This window comes from Marmota monax, unplaced genomic scaffold, assembly GCF_021218885.2.
Source record: "Marmota monax isolate L192 unplaced genomic scaffold, Marmota_monax_Labrador192_F-V1.1 WCK01_AAM20220418_F8-fsc00039, whole genome shotgun sequence".
Taxonomy (NCBI): Eukaryota; Metazoa; Chordata; class Mammalia; order Rodentia; family Sciuridae; genus Marmota; species Marmota monax.
Window position 1 is genome coordinate 6,086,562 of NW_026693602.1, and position 21,479 is coordinate 6,108,040.

The following is a 21,479-nucleotide window of genomic DNA, read 5'->3' on the forward strand; positions in this document are numbered from 1 at the left end:
TGACACTGCCATCTTTCTGACCCTAATTTTGGCTGATGTGGGGCTTTCTTATCAGCTCTCTTCTCTCACTTCCTCATGGCATTCCTTCCAAGCCAAGTTCTTAGAAAGGCTGCCCTTCTAGATAAATCCTTCAAGTGAGGACTTCATGAAGAACTGCATTCCCAGCTTCTGACTCTAAAAGCAACTCAAGGTCTGTTCGTGAGAAACATAGGGTTCTCTTTGTTCTGAGTCCTGCAGATGATATGGTGTCTTTAAAATGACCAGCAGAAACTGGGTGTGGTGGCACACACCTGTTATCACAGCTCCACTGGAGGCTGAGGCAGGAGTATCACAAGCTGGAGGGCAGCCTAAGCAACTTAGCAAGACACTGTCTTGAAACAAAAAGGGTTGGGAATTACTCAGTGGGTGAGCTCTCCTGAGTTCATCCCCACAACTGCAAACAACAACAACAATACTATTAATAATAACTAAAAAATAATAAATAAAATGAACAGAAAGCTAGAACTTCTTATAGAACTTCTTTGTAGTCCTTGGTGGTCATTTGGCTTCCTCTCTATTTTCTCATAGGCCAGAGAAGGATTTGGGTCCTATCTATGGACTGAAGTTGTGCCAAGCTTACCTCAGAGGCACACCTGGGTGGCCCACAGTCAGTTATTTGAACTGCACCTTTTATTCATCAAGGCAAGAACCAGCGATCAGACCCTCTTGATGACACTTTGTGGAAATTCACCCAGAAAACCTCAGGGACAAACCAACCAACTCTTCTCAAGTTAGTGCAGAGGAAAAGGGAGTATGCTTCCATGGGGCACAGGTCACAGGAGTTCCCAAGTGTCTAGTATTGCACCAGAGTCTGCGTGGAGCAATACCTGATTCTGTGTGCATGGAACAACCATGCTCACATAGGCACGAAGATATTCATGAAATGCTTCTGCCTCAATATTTAAGAGGGGGCAGATAATGAGAAAAAGGATGAGGATGTATTTCAGGACCTTCACTTTGTGCAAAACACATGGGAATGAACGTTGCCACCCAGGATTCGCTGAGTGCCTGGGCTCAGGTGCATTTTACTTCTGGTACTTAGTAACTGATTAAAAATTGCATTATTGAGAAAAGGTGAAATTCCATACATTTGGACTGTCTGTTTTAGGACCTGCTTCTTTCACAACATAAACATTTGTGTGGTAGAAATACAATTATAACCCAGAACTCTACGGTTTCATTCTGAAAGAAAAACCTCCTGAGCTCTGTGAGTTGCAAATAACTTGTATAGTTCTGTGCATCAGATCTTCAGTTACACAGCTGTGGCAGATGACACCTCAGTCCTCCTGAGAGGCTCACATATAGGTTTGCTGTACAAACAGACTTGCCACACAGACTGCAATTACCCTGTGTTTTGAGATTTATGGCATATGGCTTAACTCTTTAAAAAAAACCCCAATTTTCAAATGTTTAAAATATTTGTGATTTTGTCTGCAGTTTATAACCATGCTATCTCAACCTTAATCAAACTGCTGTTTCTAGTGTCATTTTCATACATCAGTTTCTTTGTGCCTTTTATTCCAAGGCACAGATTGGAGTGAAAGTTCTTGGGTTCTGTGGTAGAGTCTCTTTCTGCCTTGTTTTGTGCATGGAGAGAAGTCTAAATTTCCTTTACTTATATGACCCATGCATTTCTTTCTGACCCACTTTAACATTTTTGTCCCTGTAGGTGGTAATGTTAAAACTAAGGACAACCCAGAGATCAGAGGCTGTGTTGGTTTGGGTGGATGGATGGTGGCCACTTTATCTAAGAACCTCCTGTTCACATGATTCCTGCTCCCACCAGGAACATGGTGTGGTCTTGGAAACACCATTGTTCTTTCCCCTTAACCTCTAAGAGCATCCTGCAGTGGCACAGTGATTCTAAAGCACTCTTTCAGTTGTGACCCAATCTTCCAAGAGAGAGATCCACAGTATAAACCTAGGAAGCCAATGTTAAGAATATTTGTGACCTTAAAAATAAGCATTGTTTTATCTCTATTTGGAAATATGTTTTGGACCTAAATAAATACATAGAATATTCTCATTGCCCTAAAGACACAGTTTGGACAGTCTTGCCTCTTGCTGTCTTATTCTTACTCCCATTTAAAAATTATAGGAAAGTTGTAGTGGCTTCATTTCATTTTTAAGCCTGCCAACCAAAGTCATTTACATCTATGTTTCACGAATGGTGGGCCAAGTTTGGCCTGAGAGATATTGTCTTCATCATCCCAAGCTCTGAATATTATATGTAGGTTACTGACAAAAAGTCAGAGGGCATATAATGTTCATCCATCCTTACCACTTATATTTCATGGCATTTTCTATTGCATGAAATTAAATTTAAGGTTATGTGCTTACTATAAATAAGAAAAGAATCAGAGCTAACATTTACATGGCATTTCCTAAACATTAATTAATTCCACAGCAAAATAAATATTATATCTTGTGACAGAAAGCTGCCTAAATTTTATAACTAAATTATTTATTGCTTGAGAAATGTTTTAGTTGAATGATGATTAGATAAGCAGGAGAAAGAGAGAAAGAGAGAGAGAGAGAGAGAGAGAGAGAGAGAGAGAGAGAGAGAAAATTCTTTTTGTTCATGTTTGTACTGAGATAATTTCATGGGCCTAACTGTTCCTGGGGAATATACCTGGTGGTTTAACTCACTATAGTGGTAGTCACCCAGCAGCAGGCATATTGTAAATACTATCTAAATAAACTGCAGATAACAAGTGGAGACAACCATGAGGTGCTGGTGAGATGTAAACAAATTAGGGTTGTAGATGAATCTGGGACCAGGGATTTGCTAAGAGAGGATAAATGGCAAGTGTGTTCCACACCCACTGTCTGCTATAACACATTCTCACAGATTTAGTGGCTTAAAACAGCACAAATTTAACTTCTTACCATTCTGGAAGTTAGAAGTATGAAATGGGTCTCACTAGGATAAAAGCAAGGAACTGTCAGGCTGCAAGGGTTTTTTGTTTGTTTGTTTTATCTTTTCCAGCTTTTAGCGCTGCCTGACTTCCTTGTGCCTGGCTCCCTTCCACCTTGGAAGTCAGCAGTGACGATTCAAGTCTCTGTCACATTGCATCACTCTGATGCTGACTCTTCTGACTCCCTGTTTCACATTTAAAGACCTTGTGATGACATCAGGCCTCTCAGGATAATCCAAGACATTATCCCTGTTTGCAGGTCAACGGGTGAGCTACTTAATTCCACCTGCAACCTTAATTCCATTTCCCACATGACCTAGCATTCAGTTTCCAGGATTACAGCATGGCCGTCTTGGGGGGACTTGATGCCACCGGCCACAGAGGGGTGATCTGAAACAGGAACAGGAAATAGCAGAATGCATGCCCAGCTGAGTAGGGCCTGGCTCGCTCTTGACAACCATAGGGACACCTTCGTCCAAGCCTCAGCTCTCAGCTCTGGGGTTTCTAGCATCATGTGCTGGAGAAGATTATTCAGAAACCTGAGCATCATCCTCAAAACCTCGCTTGCCCAACACTGATAGCTGATTTTGTAATGAGGTTTGGTTGATTTCATCTGTTCTGTGTCTCCTAAAAGTTTCCTTTTGTTGCAACCTTGACTTCATCTTAGTCCAGGTTCCATCACCTTTCACCAGGACAAGTGCATTCATCTCCCAACACCTGTTTAATTTTATAGTCTTTGAATCAGTTCATCTCTATTCGCATAGAAATATTTGGGAGAGATTTCTTTTATTAATGTTTGTATTAGTTTACTGTAGTAAGACATCATAGTGGAGCTCATTTTCACATATTCACACATGCATGGAATATGATTTGGCCCATTACAATCCCCGGTGTTTTTTCTTTCCCTCCCCTCATCCCTCCTGCTGTTACCCTTCTCTACTGTTCCTCCTTCTTTTTATGTACTGTTTTTAAATTGATTCTCTATAGGTATACATAAGGGTAGAATTCACTGTGAAATATTCATATATGTTCACAGAATAATTTGGTCAATTTCATTCTATAGTCGCTCCCTTTTCTCATCCCTCCTTCTTCTACTCTCAATCCCCCTCCTCTACTCCACTGATATCCCTTGTATGTTCATGGCATTCACACCCACTCACATTTTAAAATTTCCTTCTTCCTCTCAAACTTCCTCATTTGAGAGAGAATATTTGACTTTTGACTTTCTGAGTCTGGCTTGTTTACTGAGTATGATGTTCTCCACTTCCATCCATTTTCCAGCAAATGCCATTTTGTTTTTCATGGTTGAGGAAAACTCCTTTGTGTATATATACCACATTTCCTTTATCCATTCGTCTACTGATGGCCACCTGGGCTGGTTCCATAATTTGGCTATTATAAATTGTGTTGCTATAAACATTGATGTGCCTGTTTCACTAGAGCATGCTGATTTCAGTTCCTTTAGACAAATGCCAAGGAGTGGGACAGCCAGGTTATATGGTGGTTCCATTCCTAGTCTTCTGAGGAATCTCCATACTCTTTTCCAAAGTGGTTTTGCTAACCTGCAGTCCCACCAACAACACAAGAATGTACCTTTTCCCTACATCTTTATCAGCATTTATTGGTGTTTGTACTTTTAATTATTGTCATTCTACCCAGAGTCCTGGTGGGCTTTCTAAACTCAAATCTATTCATGCTATTCAATACCTTTGATAATCATTTAATGGTTACCCATGTTTTATAACAGGACTCCTCATCTGTTAAAAGAATCAGAAACTTTTTTTACAGGCATTTTGAAGTATACAGATTTCCAATCACTTGCTCCAAGTGTAAAAATGCTACTTTAGTTATCATATCCTTTCCCTCTCATTGACCTGCCTTCTAAAAATAACCAAATAACCACAACCATGGCATACAGAATAATCATTTTGTTCCCCATAGACCTTATCACTTAGTTCCATAGACCTAGATAAAATTTAGAAGAAAACTCTGGCAGTCCATTGACTTCTCTAATTAATCTTAGGTTATACAGAGTCATAGATTCATTGCATATAGTTAGAAATATTAACCCAAATAGAAACCTGTGCATAGTATTCAGCACTGTCTCTTCCTCAGCCTTACACAAAACATATTTATCAAAATCCATCTGTTATTTTGTCTTATACATCTCTGGGATTAGACTAGTTCCATGTTACAGACAAAATTTCCAACTTCCATATGCATTCTAGAGTATTCCAATGGCCTTTCCCATTTTTTTGTAGCTAAATCCGACTGGTAGATTGCAATTTGGTGAAGTGTATGTGGTCAGCCTTTTCATTCTGCACCAGCTCTTCATCTCTCACCTTCATTTCTGTGTTTTCTAATCTGCTCGTCTACAATGGAGAAAGAGGCATGTGGGCTGGAAATACCTTCTTTGACTATTACATTCAGAAGTTTATTTCATATTCTCATGGCCTGACTGAAGTTAAAGGCTTTCTTCTTCTTGGAGGGTGAAACTATAAGTCCTCTTAGAACTCTCAGCACTGAGGGTTCTCATCTGCATTTCCCTTGATGCCGGTGATAGAATCTCTGACTCTAGGAATGCTGTAGTATTTTAAGCATGTCAGTGCTGAGATCTGTTTGTTCCTGTGGGTGACAAACAATAATAAAATGGTCCTCATGTGGCCCACATGTAATCATGGCAAGCACTCTTGAGTGCTTTGTGTCTACCAAATTTGGGAGGCAGGCCACTGACATTTGCTGCCTCTCCTTCCTGCATAGGAGGGAGCCCACTCTGCTCTTGGATTTTTTCAAGTGGAAAGTCAAGCTCCAATTCACTGCATTTCTCCAGCAGCAGGACACCTCTCAACCTCTCCACTGAAGCCCTTGCATCCTGGTTGAGGTGAGGGGTGAACAAATCCTTTCCTTTGGGGCAGGTATTTCTCATAGAAGAATAACCCATGAGCCTCCAGAGTCCCCACAAATTCTCTCTAAAACTCTTTTGTATATATTCTCTCCTCAACTCTTTTGTACTCTTCACATGGGTGAGAGGTGGAAGAGTCTCTGATAAATATTCTTATACTTGCTGTGATGGTTAATTTTATGTGTTAACTTGATTGGGTCAAAGGTGCCCAGTTATTTAGTCAAACATTTTTTTTACAGTGTTTTGGGTTGGAATTAACATTTAAATTGATAGATTTAGTAAAGCACATTCATCTTCCTAATATAGGTAGGTTCTATCTAATCAATTGAAGATTGAATAGAGCCAAAATCCTGAGCCTTTCCCAAATGAAAAAGAATTCCACCTGTCTGGCTGCCTTCCAAGCCAGGAGATTAGCTTTATCTTGCATTTAGACTCAAACTTCAACATCAGCTCTTCCTGGATCTTGGACCTGTAGACTCCAACACATGTATGTACACATATCCTACTTATTCTGTTTTTCTGGAGAATTCTAACACAGTTGATGACTTATTTCACAACTCATTGTGGTTTCTAATATGCTTTATATTCTAACCCTGGGTGTTCACTGGATCCTGAGCTTCTTAAAGACAGGGACCATTGCTAATATGTTTATGTATAGCACCAACAGTACCTGGTATGAAGAAGACCAGTATATTTTTAAATGAGTTAATGGCAAAGATTCTTACTAGGTTAAAATGCACTGGATGCATTCACTCCTGGATCAGTCTAGGAGTGATCAATTCTCAATACAATGACCCCTAAGGTCCATAATTATGCTGTTATATTCTCTTGTATAATGTAATTCATGACTTGGTATTATGGGTTGAATTGTGTACCTTCAAAATTCGAGCCCTAACCTCAAGTTCCTAAGACTGTACTATGTACGAAGAAGAGGCCTTAAAAAGATAAAGTTAAAATGAGGCCTTTAGATAGACTCCAATTCAACATGACTAGTGTCCTCATAATAAAAATAAATATTTGGGCATACAGAGAGACACGAGGAATATACATCTACACACAGAGAAATCTGTGTCAGGACATCTGCAAACCAAGGAGAGAGGCCTCAGAAGGAAAAACCTTGCCTCTACCAGATCTCAGCTTTCTGAATTTAACCACCATGAGAGGATACACTTCTAGATGCACCTGATCTGAGGCATTTTGTTATGTATCCCTAGCACACTGTATTCCTGATACAGCCAAGTAATTTTGCCAAAATATTAGTATATATATTACAATGATGAATTTTTAAAATAGAATAAATTTTTAAGAAATGCAATGGAACTATTTACTTTGTATAATTGTAACCTGTTGTTATATGTAATGCATTTCTACATTCAACCCAACCATTAGTATTTATTACATATGGAAACAGGGTAGTTGGTGGCATTGAGTGAATGTTGCAATGAGAAAAACGTTCTCTCTCTCTCTCTCTCTCTCCCCCCCCTCTTGTTTGTAGAGAGAGGTGGAAAAAATTGAAAGTAAGGTTTTTGTGGTAGGGTAACCTATATTGCTCACATATTTTGTGTCTATCCAATGCCCAGCTCCCCAGATTGCCTTAAGATAAGTTAAGTCTTAGAAAATTTGTGGCAAAATGATAATACTACAGATTGCTCTGTTACTGGGAATAATGAGAAGAATGTGGCTGTGTGGTCTCCAACAGGTAGAAGCCATAGTAGCTCTTGGTAGAACCGGAGCTACCAATAGCAATGGAGGGGTCCATGGCAGCCGCCTGAAAGTAACAGAGGATGGGGCCCAAAGACCTCCCATTGCCAGGCTGGGAGCTAGATTGGATTTTCCCAGACTGGGCTGGGCTGGGCTAAACTGCTGTAAAATGTCTTATATTTGTTGGAAGTTTTTTCCCCCCAGAGACAAAGCTTCATCCAGGATCTCTGACCTATAGCCATTTTACCAATTGAAAAAAGTGTTGAACATCCATTGGAGAAAGAGGTCCTGCAACTCGAGGAGGACAAATTCAAATCCTATTAAAGAAGTTCTTACTTGGCAGAATTTGTTGCCAGAGCCCACAGCTCCATACTCAAGCTTGGGAGTATTTGCTTTCTGATCTTGCTTCTTCAGCTTTAGGGTCTTTCGGGATAGGCTCTCATTATTGTCATGAGAACCTGTGCTGTTTTCCTATGTGGTCTCCAGCATTTCTTCGTCTCACACAGTGATCTGGTGTTGACCCAGGATACCTGCTTCCAGTTCTTTAATTCCTCAGGTAGTACCTATCAGATGGGAGAAACTATAGTTTCAGAATGCGGTGTATCAAGAGCACAGAGTCACTGATAGATTCTCAACTTGTGTGCACTCCTTAGAAGTTAGATTTTTAGACCTCAGAAGAGCCAAATTAACTAGTCAAGCAACGAAAAAGGCAAAATAATAAAATAGAAGATGATGGAGTCTTGAATAAGCCTAATCTGGACAACAGGATCACAGAAAGATATTTGTATCAGAGAGATGAGCAGTGGTAGCATCAGGAATTTAAATTCTACCCAGACCTGGGATCCTAGCCCAGTTCCTTTGTATCTATAAAGAAGTTTAGTGCTAGGACAGATCTTGGCTGTGAATTTATATCTCTCTCTTGAACCAATCTGACCAGATATCTGGTTGTACACCTTGAGCATTTAATGTGTTGGCCTTGAACTGTTATATTTTTCTGTAGGTATAACTGATTTCAAACATGCTAGTCATCCTAATGTTCCCTCCAATTTCTTGTGAAAAAGTTCTGGGATATTTTCTAAAATTATGATCTTCATTTATTATTGTCTGATGCAGAAACCAGCATTGTTAGAAAAAGTTCTTTGGTTATAGTTCAGTTTAGTTTGGGGGAGCTTTTGAAAGTCCCAGAAATCAGTCACAATAGCTGTCTATCTTGGGACAGTCTCCTGCTTGCTTAATGATAATGTGAAGAGGCCATCCTGTTGGGACACAAGCTTGAATTCTGAAGCTCTAGGATTTCAAGATAAAGAGCTACATTGAGTTCACACCGTGGGATTGCCATTCTGTAATTCTACATGACTGAACCTTGTGTTCCATTGCTCTAGGGAGGAGAATGCTGGTGGGGAATCTGGCAGGAGCATAAAATGATTGCCCTAAAATCCATGATTTATTGCCTTTCTTTTCACATCTAACCAGCAAGTGGCCATCCTAGAGACTGGCCCCATTCCATAGGTGTGTGTTTACATGGCACACATTAATAAAAGCATGTGTGTTCATTTATACAGGCATACATCATGAAACACATATTTAACTTTCTACATTCTTTAGCTAACAGGTGAAAGAAACCATTTAGGGGCTAAAGACTCAAATTTGTGTAAATTAAGAGGAATAGTTGCTATGTACATATGTTCATTATCTTATTTCCATAGAGACTTGATGAGGTAGATAGTAATATCTTAGTTTTCTAGATCCAATGTCACTATAAAATAAGGCTGGCTGCTATGAAAACAATTCTCTGTGTGGTTTAACCCAACCAAGATTATCTCCCATAAATACTTATAGAGGCTCCTTATGGAGTGGCTTTGCTCCAAGTGGCCACTGAGGGATCTGGTATCTTTCCATTATGTGACTTCACCATTTCTGAGCCTTTTACTTCTTGGTACACAGATTGGGGAGAATGGGCTTGGAAAAGGGCTTGGGATGTTTTATGGGGCTTGGCTTGAAAGAGGTGTGTATTACTCCTGCTGTCTGATCTCAATCTTAGGGCCACCTAGGGCAGGGGATGTTGGCAAACAGAGAGTTGCACACGGATATGGGCAAATTCATCTAGTTCTGGGCCCCTTCCACAGTCGATAAGTAGAAAACCCCAGAAACTTCAAAACTTACCTTAGATACATGTTTAGCCAAATCAGTTTGAAAACCCTATAGGTGTCCTCAGACAATATGAGGATATTTCCAAACTTCTTCATAGGACTTTCATTTTATCATTGTGTAGGTGTTAAGATAAATCACAAATTTGCTGGGATGGTAATAAACAGCAAAACACACACACACACAAAACATGTGACCTTGTCTGACAAAATCTTCAAAGGGACTCCATTTCCAAAATTGAAAGCAACTTTCAATAAATACAGTAATTGATTATAGTTTTAAACAAATACAATTTAAATTATGGAGAAAATAGTTAATAATGTATTTATGGGTACTCAAAATAATGTTTTTATCACCATGAGATTTCTTGGTAAGCAATTCAGGGAAGTAGCCTGCACAAAGCTTCATATAAGTTAAACTGCTTTAGACACTAATAGCTGTAATAGTCCCTCCAAGTACACATTGATGAGACTCCAGACACTGATCTGGATTCTATGTCTAAGGGATGCCTTCATTTTCTAGTGAACACGATAAGCTTTCAGTCAGTTAGTGGTAATTGAGAGAGGCCTACTGCATTTCACATAACCAGCAACTAAGTGCTAGGATTGATTACAGGTAAAGTATATCCTATCTGGCTCCCGTAGTGGTTGTGGCCTAGTAAAGGTGACTGGGGTTTTAATCTTGACCACAGCTGTGTGATCTTGGGCAAATTACTCCAACTCCACATACCCTGATTTCTTTATGGGTAGTTTTCTATGAGATAATTCATTTAAAGCACTTAGTACAGAAACTGACATATTGTTTTCCCAAACAATCATTGTAGATGTTATTACCATTGTTTTAGTCTCAATTGATTTTTCAAAAAGATGAAGTTAATGATAATATGATTTCCAGAGTGGTTGCACAAATCTGCAGTCCCTCCAGCAATGTATGAGTGTACCTTTTCCTTCACATCCTTGCCAATATTTATTGTTACTTGTATTCTCGATAATTGCCATTCTGGCTAGAGTGAGATGAAGCCTCAGTGTAGCTTTAATTTGCATTTCTCTAATTGCTAGAGATGTTGAACATTTTTTTCATATATTTCATACTTGTATAATTATATCAAAATGAATTCTACTGTAATGTATGACTAAAAAAAACCCAATGAAATAAAAAATAAAATATACATCAAAATTTTAAAAATAATAATAATCTCTGCTGTAGTGAGAAATAAATGAGGTACATATAGAATGTCTGAGAGAAAGTAATCACTCAAGTGAAGTGATTTCTTCATCCCTTTCTGACCATAAAAGAACCCACATTTATCTCTCTCTTCATTTGCAGGATCGTTGACTCTGTTTTGGGTAAGTTTGTTGGACTAAAATGGTCTTTTATCCTCTGAATTTTGAAGAATATTTCAGTAAATTTGCAGGGCTGAATAAGAGATATGTGGTCTTTAATGTTCCCTGAGCCAGAATTTTTCCACAGTTGTTTCTATCTGTGGGTCATTAAGCTGGCTCCGTCAGTTGGAAGTATTCAAGATGGGAACATCAGGAAGTACCTAGCAGGCACTTCTTCTCTGCACGTGAATCGGCAGAATCAGGCATCAGAGTCTGAAGCCAAAGCCAGGCCTTTTCTAATTCTAGAGATAGATTCCTTTCCTTTTTTCTAATGCTTGTATGTAGAACACAAAGAAGCTATTATGGGAGCCATATGCACAAACAGGTTCTGATTGGGTTGAGAATGTTGGATTTCCCCTGTGCTGCATTCAGAGTTAGTCTTCATGTTCTGCTACTCTGGGTGATGGTCACCGCCATTATTCAGGACTATAAATAATATAGGTTCAATTGTTCAGTAGCAGGATTAGATACCAGAGTCAACAGACGGAGTGTCATCTATAGCAAGTTATGGTACTGCGGATGTCGACATGACCTATATCAACTCTAAGTCCTCAAGCAGGAGATCTGAACTGATGATCTGAAATCAGGAGAAGAAGAAATAATGCCTGGGGCAAACAGCTTCAGACTCTCTGAATCCAAATAGTGAATGCAATAGTTCAATGAATTGCCCTTCAGAATTTGCAATGTTTTCGACTGAGCTGGTGGGTTTGCAACACTGGATTAAATTGAAATCCTCACTGATCCGAAGGAAGGAGTGGGATCTGAGCAGGTTCAGCGGCTTCTCTGCTTTTGTCTTGGAGTGGAGACTGCTCTTGAAAGCAGCTCCTGCTGCCTTGACAATTTCCCGGCCTCCTTTGGATTATGGAAATAGCGACCACAGTAGAGTTGCTGTTCTTCTTGTTCTATGTTGTAGTCTTTCTCCCTGTCTGTGTTTCTTTCTTAATTAGGATTGTCTGCCATCTCTCACTACTGAAACATAGGTAAAGCCCTAGTTCTCTAGGCTTCTGAGGAGCAACATGATCAGCAAGACCAGCTTTTGACAGCAAAATGAAATCATTTTTAATGTTAAACAAAATAGCTGCAGGATTCCACCTGCAGCCAGGGTCTGACTGGGAAATGATAAAAGATGTGTTCAGGATGTTACTCACTGATCAAATGGATAGCCTTTAGACAAAGCTTTAAAAAAAGAATCCCAACCTAAAAGCCACACAGCAGTAAGCCCCAAATGTAGTAAAAAATTGAGCCACTTATAAGAGAGATTAGCATAGCCTTGATAGGGACCCAGGTGGGGACACCATGGAAGGGAGCTATGTTTTTCTTGTGGATGGGTTTAAACCTTGAGACAAATATGTTTTGGGGGAAATATAACTTTTTGTGTGTACCACACTTGTCTAGGGAAGAAATATTCCAAAGACCCCAAAGGTCATTTCAGTGAGCTCTACTGTAGTAATCTTTACTGGGCAAGATGTTTGACCCCTTCAAATAGCTTCATATTTGCTGTGAAGTTTAGCTTTAACTCTCAGAAGTCTATGGAGGAGAAGGTATTGACTTAGGAACTAGAGGATTGTGGGAGACTGGACAAACAGGGGCCATCTGGGGAAGACTGCACCATGATTCCTACCTCTCAGGTGAGGCTTAAATTGCTATGGTGCAGGAATCAGCATGGTTGTACCTGTGAAAAATGAATGAGGGCACACAGAACCTATTAATCTCCAAAGGCTTTCATTTTATCAACCAAAAAGCAGCTTTGCTGGGCCAAAATTATAGTCTCTTAACCACATGAAGACATGCACTTTCCTAGTAAAGGCAGTATTTAAGGCATGTAAATGAAGGTTCTCTATGTGTGTTTTGGGTGTGCTGATGGTGCAAAACATTAATTTAAATCAATGGGGCGGTAATACCTGTCCCATGCAGTATGCAGATTGCCCTCACGAACGTCACTTGGAAATCATACAGGAGCATTCCTTTCACAGTTCAACAACACACTTTGGAAGAGGTCGTTTTGATTGGAGTCATTTCTTGGCCTTAGGTTCTTCCTTTTATAATATGCTGTTGACTAAACACACACATACACACACACACACACTCCACAGTGAGGAAGGCTATGGGTAACCTGTGCTTGTGGTGCACTCCTTTCTTTCCCTGTAAAAGTTTCCAGGTGATAATAAAAAACATTAGCATGTGTACACGGCAGAGAAAAGCCACAGGGTAATCATTAACCTCAGGTAAGCTGCAGGCCTCTCTCTCTCTTATCCTTTTCCTGCAGAGATGACAGAACAGGTGGAGTAAAGAAGGCAGTTGGTCCTAGGTGGGAAGTGGGGAGCATGTCTTAGAAGAATCTGTGGTCTGTGACTATCAGGGGCTGACAGTTGATGCACACCTTCCCTGACAATCCCTGATGCGTGTCTTGGTGCTTTATTCAGGCAGAGAGTAAACTACCTTACAATAACCATAGGTGCCAAAACTCACTGATGCTTCTGATTTCATCACCCCTGGACTGGGGTATGGGTGGGGCGTGCCAGAATACTGTACCCAGGGCTAACTCTTTAAAAAGTATTTAAGCTCTTGACATATCTTCATGTGTAGGCATAATCACTACTTTGGGGATTATGATATTTAGGGAGGGGAGGTGATGGGAAGTCTTGGATCCTCAGCTGAAGTCTGAGTTCCTTAGACAAGTGCCCTATAAATTTAAGGTATAATCATCTGGATCATTGTGGTCCTTATTCCCATCTCAACAAGTCTGTAGATGTGGAGTTGGAGATAAAAAGTCTTTGGAATGCAGTCTTGAGAGCCATGAAAAATGTGGACCCTGGAAAGGAACAGAATCCTGCTGACCATGTCTTGGGGCTTGTGGACTCATGAACTTCACAGGAACAGGGTAGCACCGTCCAGCTCACTTTCCACACCCGCTTTGTCCCATATTTGTGGCCCCAGATTGAGTGTGACTACTGTGGCTACTGAGGAAAATAATACCTCAAATCATCCATGTAACGTCAACTAATGGTACTGAGAGGACATCCAAAAGAAAATCTGATTTACCCCACATACTGAAGAAATAAAGAGAAATTTCTGAGGAAAATCTGGGAAATAGTAGCCAAGGCCCTAGAGTGAAGGTATACAGCGAGGAAGAAAAACGTCAAAAGAGGAAAGAAAACTTCCAAGGAGGTTTAGCTGAAACGTGGCTAGAGGCAAGAAGATCTACTCAGGTGGTTTGTGGAGGGGTGCCAGACGCTGGCTGGCTTCTCCATCTTGTGTAGGCAAATGTTAGAAAATCTACCTTGCTCACTTATGGTGTGGTTATGAGTTCCTTGGGACCACTCAGAAACCAAATGGGTTCTGCATCTAGATTTTCTCAAAAGAGCAAAAAGTATGTGCTGATGAACTTGGAGCAAGAGGATTTGGGAAACACTAACCTAGAATTTAAAACATACTTTTTTTAGTTTCCAAGAAAAATTCAAACTAAAGCAAATTGAGGGGGAATGGAGAACCCCGACTATATTGGATGATATCTGGCCTGAGAAAGAAAATATACAAGTGCAATTAAAATGAAAATGCCTAAAGGAAAAGGGAGGAGAGAATGGAATTATGTTAATTGCTTTTATTGTAATTATTAGTAATTATTTTAAATAGAATGATATTGAGTATTTTCACATGGCTTAACTGTTCCAATGTTATTGCTATTTTATTTTCTAAGCTTTTTTTTTTTTTTTTTGATTATCTGAATACTTGATGTATCTGAACTCAGAATTCTCATTTTATCCCTGCAGGGTTTTTATGTTGGAGTTGAAATAACAAGCTTGGTACTATCAAGATATGCCAATTCAAACAAAATGAGAAGAGATCAAATAAATAATAGCCAACTAGGATATGTGGAGATGTTTATTGAGTTGCATCATATTCTTGTTTTCTGTTGATGTTCTTCGCCCTGTTTGTCCTTGAAGATGAGGGTAATCTTTCAGGTCATCCAGTACAGAGACAGCCTGTGGATCATTGCGTCTTAAGAAATAAAGGACCTTAGAGATCACAGCCTTCCAATCTATGTTACCTGTATTCGGATAATCTAGAATCAAAATCTAGCCTCTGCCTGAACTCTTAAGTTTATGAGGCTGACAGCTACATCATTTTCTGAACTGTTCCAAATTATGGAAGCATTTTATTTAAGCTACAGGATGTTCAGTGGAATTTTTTGCTGTTGTCTACAGATGCCCACGAGTTGGAAAACAAAACATTCTAAATTAAGAAGGAGCTAGACTTGCAAATGAGGTGATCTTAAACTGGGTCTGCCTGAACTAGCTATCGCTCACTTCAGGCATAGCAAGGTTGAGTGACTTCAGGGAAGATATAACTTTGGGGAATATTTTCTGTGTGCCATAGTGTGAGAGTCCATCTTTACCTCCCTACGCTAAGTACAAAGGAGGATCCGGCTAAAACTTCATGTTAGTCAGTTTTCCATTGCTATAACAAATACCTGAGACAAACAACATATAGAGGAAAGGTTTATTTTGACTCACAGCAATGGAAGTTTCAGTTGATAATTGGTTGGAGCTGTTGCTTGGGACTGGTGGTGGCACATCATGTCAAGAATGTATGTTGGAATAAAACTGCTCATCTCATGACTAGAAGTGAAAAAGAGAGGAAGAGACAGAGATCTCACCATTCCCTTCAAAGGTACACCCCCAATAACCTAAATGCCTCCTACCTCTTAATGATATACCACCTCCAACAGCACCACCCTGGTGAACAATCTTTCACCACATGAACCTTTGGAAGAAACTTAAAATTCAAACTATTCACAAAACCTGACATGTAATCCAAAGGTTTCACCAAAAAACTATCAGAACTAATAAATTTAGCAAAGTTACAGGATACAAAATGAACATGCAAAAAATCAGTAGTATTTCTTTATGTCAAGAGCAAATTTTGTGAAATGGAAATCCAGAAAACAATTCTATTTTCAATAACTACAACAATAAAAACAACTAGAACTCAATTTAACCAAAGAGGTGAAAGATCTCTACAATGAAAACTATAAAACATTGATGGAACTAATTGAAGAGGAGATTTTAAAAAATGGAAAGACATCATGTGCTCATGGATTGAAAGTGACAGTATTTTTTAAATGCCCATATCACCCAAAGTGATCCACAGAGAAAATGCAATCCCTATCAAAGTTTCAATGAAATTTTTCACAGAACTAGAAAAAAATCCTAAAATTTGTATGAAACCATAAAAATCCCTGACGTTACTGAACTTCAATATATACTAAAAAGCAATAGTCATTAAAATAGCACGACACATGGAACAGAATAGACAGTCTAGATATAGACTCACACATTGACAGCCAACTGATTTTTAACAAAGGTTTTAAGAACATTCATTGGAAAAAGGACAGTAATTTCAATAAATAGTGCTGAGAAAATTTAATAGTCACATGCAGAAGGAAGAATGTAGGCCTCTATCTCTCACCACTCACAAAAATCAACTCAAAATAGATTAACAATTTAAATGTAAGACCTGAATCTATGAAACTACTAGAAAAAAACAGTTAAAATGCTTTAGAATATTGGATAGGCAAGGTTTTATGGATAAAACCCTGAAAGCACAGGAAACAAAAAATTAGACAAATGGGTTATAGGAAGCTAAAAAGAACAGCAAAAGAAACAATTAGGATGAAGAGACAACCTACAGAATTGGGGAAAACATTTGCAACATGTACATCTGACAAGATATCAATGCACAGAACGTAAAGGGAATGCAAAAATGCAAATGAAAAAAATTCCACAAATCACCTGATTTAAAGATGGACCTAAGCAGACATTTCTCTAAAGAAGAGATGCAAGTGGCCAATAAGTGTTTGAAAAAATACTCAGCATCATGGAAATACTCAGCATCAGGGAAATGCAAATCAAAACTACAATGGGCTATCACCTCACCCCAGCAAAATGGCTATTATCAAAGACTAAATATAACAAGTGCAGATGATAATGTAGAGAAAATGGAAGACTTTCACACTCTTAATAGGAATATAAATTAGTATAGCCATTATGGAGAAAGCATAGTCTTCTCAAAAAACTTAAAAAAAATACTATATGATTCAAAATTCCACTACTGGGTTTATATCTCCAAAGGAAATAAAATCAGGACTGGTATAGGTCAGTTGCTCGCGTACTTGCCTAGTGTACACAAGGCCCTGGTTCAATCCCCAGCATCACCAAAATAAATAAATAAACAAACAAACAAATAAAACAATAGCCCAAAATGGAAACAACGTAAGCATCCATCAACTGATAAACAGATGAAGAAAGTGTGGTGTGTATATATATATATACAATGGAATAATACAAGCTATAAAAAAGGAATGAAATTCTTTCATGCGTAACAATATGGATGGAGCTAGAGAACATCATGTTAAGTGAAATAAGCCAGGGACAGAAAGACGAGTGTTGCACGTTCTCACGTACAGGTGGGGGTCTTAAAAAGTTGATCTCATAGAAAGATTGAATGTTAATGACTAGAGACTGGAAGGGCAGGGAAAGATGGGGTGGAGATGGGCTGATCAAAGAGTACAAAGTTACCGTTAGAAATGTATAAGAGATTCTGGTGTGCCCTGGCACAACAGAGTAAGTACTGATAACAATAATGTACTGTATATTTCAAAATGCTAGAAAATTTTTGAAAATTTTACCATAAAGAAAAGATAAATGCTTGAGATAAATGTGTTTAACCTGATTTAAACATTATACAATGTGCATATATATATTGTAACAACACATGTACCCCATTACTGTGTATCATTTATGTAGATAACATATACATATATTATATTTCAGTTAAGATAAGTTTAATTAATAAAAATGGTACCTGATATGTATTGGTCAAGCTCTGGACATTTGGAAACAGGACACTTGAGTTACTCTTAAACAGTTTGCTGGTGACAGGCTGTGGGTGGAGCTGCCCTTGCTGGTGGCAGTGGGAAGAAAAACTCTGGGAATGAGCTGCACTTGTTCCAACTGTAGACAGATACATGTCCTTGCCAGTGCCTAGACCTGAATCTCATTGGGGGAAACTGCAGAGAGGGCAGCTTGAAAGGGTCCAGTCCAAAAGGACTGCATAAAGGGCAGTAAGATCCCACCAGGTGGGCCACAGGAAGCTCAGAGTAGTCACAAGCAGCCAGCTGGAGATGTGATCTTGCTCAAGTTGACCTACATTTGGCAAATCCTCAGGAAGTTTGTCAAAACATCAGTGAGAGAAACCATCCCTGGGAGAGCCTTGGTAGGGCTCCACCCACCCCATACGACTGAGCCATTTCTGCTGAGTCCTCCCTCTGTACTGGGTTTGTCCCTGGAGCCATCAAATGGAGCACAGAGGTGGAGGGAGGACAGAGGGGTACAATCCCTCAGGTGGTTCAGATTGCAGCCAGATGCAGGGGAAGGAGACATTTCAATAGGATAAGGTTCAACATTTTTATGTTATTGGATGGGGCTTTTGAAATTATTTGGCACAATCTGTAATCCCAGTAATTTGAGAGACTGAAGCAGGAAAATTACAAGTTTGAGGCCAGCCTGGGAAATATAGTGAGACCCTATAAAAAAATAAAAAGCAAAACAAAAAAATGGGCTGGGGATGTGGCTCAGTGGTACAGTACCCAAGATTAAAACCCTAGTATATTATTATTATTATTATTATTGAAATATGATATTCTTCTAAATAAATGGGGCAGAGAGTCTTGTCCTAGATGCCACCAAGGATGGGAAAAGAGGAATACCTTATAATTATGTGACTGGTCAGAGGGCAAAATAATACCTAAATTGATGGTAATTGATTTCCTCTTGCTTCAACTTTGGTTTTATTTGTGGCTCTGCAGACACATGGAGATAATTTACTCATTTACCACATCCAATGCCTTCAAATATTTGAAAATAACACCTATGGGCTCTCTGATATCCTTTTTATTCAAGGCCCCAAATCTTCTAATTCTCTAGCCATTTTTCATGTGACCATTTTCATTCATTACCAGTCCAGTCACCCTCTTCCTACTTCCTTCAAGGTTTACACCATTCCTCTTTCAAACAGGATGTCTTGCAAATGCTCTCTGCATATAGTGAGGCTGATTCAGTCACTACTCCTGCTCTACCACACTCCATGGTTATCATAAAACTATTATACATCGGGACCAAGAATAATTATCTGAACACTTATGAGAAAGCACATATTGAATGTGTAAATTGGTGATTTTTCCAATAAATTAGTGCTAAAGGTTAAAATTTGAGCCAGATATATTTTAAAAATAAGGCCATTCTTTCATGTAGGTGGAATGGTTAGGTAGGGGCCAATATGGTAAGATTTAAAGGTTAGAATTAGGCAGAATGTATTTTACTACTCTGGTGCCTTAAATGCTAGTGATTCATTTGGTGTTTTCCACTGACCAGAAACAACTTTAGGAAAGTCCCTTGTATTCCAGTATATTGTTTTTCCTTAACCGTAAAATTAGAAGCTGATGGGACTGAATTCAATTCCATAAATATTTAATTGAGTACTCTATATAAGGTACTATATTATCATGTAATAAGTGATGATTGCTCCTAAAGGAAGCTAGACAAATGTCCAACTAACATGGTTTATCCCAGAACAAACTGGTATAAACTAGAATACAACACAATGAAGGTCCATATTGGCTTTCAAAATATTTGTCAGGTGGGTGGGAAGGAACCTTAGTAGCAGAGCATGTTCTCAGCATATGTGAGGTCTGGGGTCCCCAGAACCACACACACAAACTCTGTTTAACAATTGAATTAGTCCAGTGTAGTAAGACCCCAGACAGGTGGATGCAGGCCCTGTCTAGTTCTATAATTCAGTGATTTTTGAACTGACTCCCCCTTAAGAGAGTTTCTTTGTGTAATATTACTTAGACATGTGAATATTCCTAAGGTGCAACTTATTAGATATGTTTTTTTTTTTCTCTCTCAAATAAATTTCTCAGGTCAGTTCACATTGGCTGTCATGTCAATTTCAGAAAACTGGAGAACAGAAGGTTTCTTGATAGCAGGTCAGAGCTGACAAGAGAGGAAGAAAACAGTGTTCAGAAAAGGTGGATGCAGATAGGCAGGACTGTATTTACTTGACAAATGTGCTATGCTTGTTCGTTTGGTTGTACACAACTGAACCTCCAGTTGCTGGGAGTTTTGTTTCTCAAAAACTGCATGTGGTTTGAAAGTTTGTTCAAAGCCACATGAAGTTTGGAATAATGAAGTTGAAGCTGAAATTAGTTTGACAACTTTCATCCATAAAATGGAACTAAACAGAGCCTGTTGGTAGAAGATTCTATGGAGAATAAAGAGTCTCAAAGAGCCAGAGGTTGGAGTGTTGTGAACTGAGGAAGTGGAGAATGGCACAGGGGTTTCCCCAAGAACTGCGTAATTCCAACCATGTGTGTTTTACAGGAAGTCCCTGATGCTGACCTGACTTGCACATAACTATTAAGCAGGAAATGTGAAATGAAAAATTAGATAAAGCATACATTAGGGAATCCATTTAAGTCAAGAGTGTGTAACTGGAGGGGCTGAGGTTGGGGAGGAGTACATGTATGTATGCATGCAGATTTTTTTTAAGGTACAAAGTAGCTTTTTGACTCTATGGTCTATTTGAACATGTGCAATTACATTATGTGCTCAAAAGAAGTTATATATTGGCATGTGTTATGGCTGACCTGTGCCCATTTCCAAAACATATATGTTTTTTTGTAAAGTCCCAACCTCCAGTCAAGAATAAACTTATTTGGAAGAGTCTTTGTGGGTGTAATTCAAGTTAAGATGAGGTTATAGTGCATTAGGGTGAACCCTAATCCGATAAGACTCATATCTTATCAGAAGTTAAGGGACAGAGACATGGGAGAAAATGGACATGTGGTGACAGAGGCCCAGAATGGAATGACGCATTCACTGGTCAAAGAATGTCAAAGATTACTGCAACCACCAAAAGCTGGAGGAGGCACCGAGTGACTCACCCTGCATGGTTCAGAGGAAGCATGGCCCTGCCATCCCATGGATTCTTGGACTTCAAGCCTCCAGAATGTTCAAACCATATATTTCAGTTGTTTTTAAGCCACTAGGTTTGTGGTACTTTGTTAGGACAGTTTTGGGAAACTATTACAGAATGGAGCTACACTCTGAATGGTACAAATTTGGGCTGTTTACCGTAAACAGATTGTGAGCTGTATGAGAGGGAGCTGTGGAGGGTCATTTTAGATCCTATTCTAACAGGCTGCTTGAAAGGACGAGGAAAACTAGGCAGAAAGATAATGGAAGTATATGGCCAAATACCAAGGGCTTGGAGAAGAGTCCAGGCAGTCAGGTAGGGAGTTCCTGCCGTGGGGATTGCTAGCTAAAG

The 21,479-nt window shown here is 39.2% G+C and overlaps 1 long non-coding RNA gene across 1 annotated transcript in view; it reads left to right on the forward strand.

The window, feature by feature from the left end:
* Positions 1–18,524, forward strand: part of LOC131424743 (uncharacterized) — a 51,221-nt gene extending 32,697 nt beyond the window's left edge. The window contains exon 3 of the long non-coding RNA XR_009228229.1: positions 14,861–18,524. This is a non-coding gene — a long non-coding RNA (uncharacterized LOC131424743). The remainder of the gene's footprint in view (positions 1–14,860) is intronic.
* The last annotated feature ends 2,955 nt before the right edge of the window (positions 18,525–21,479 follow it).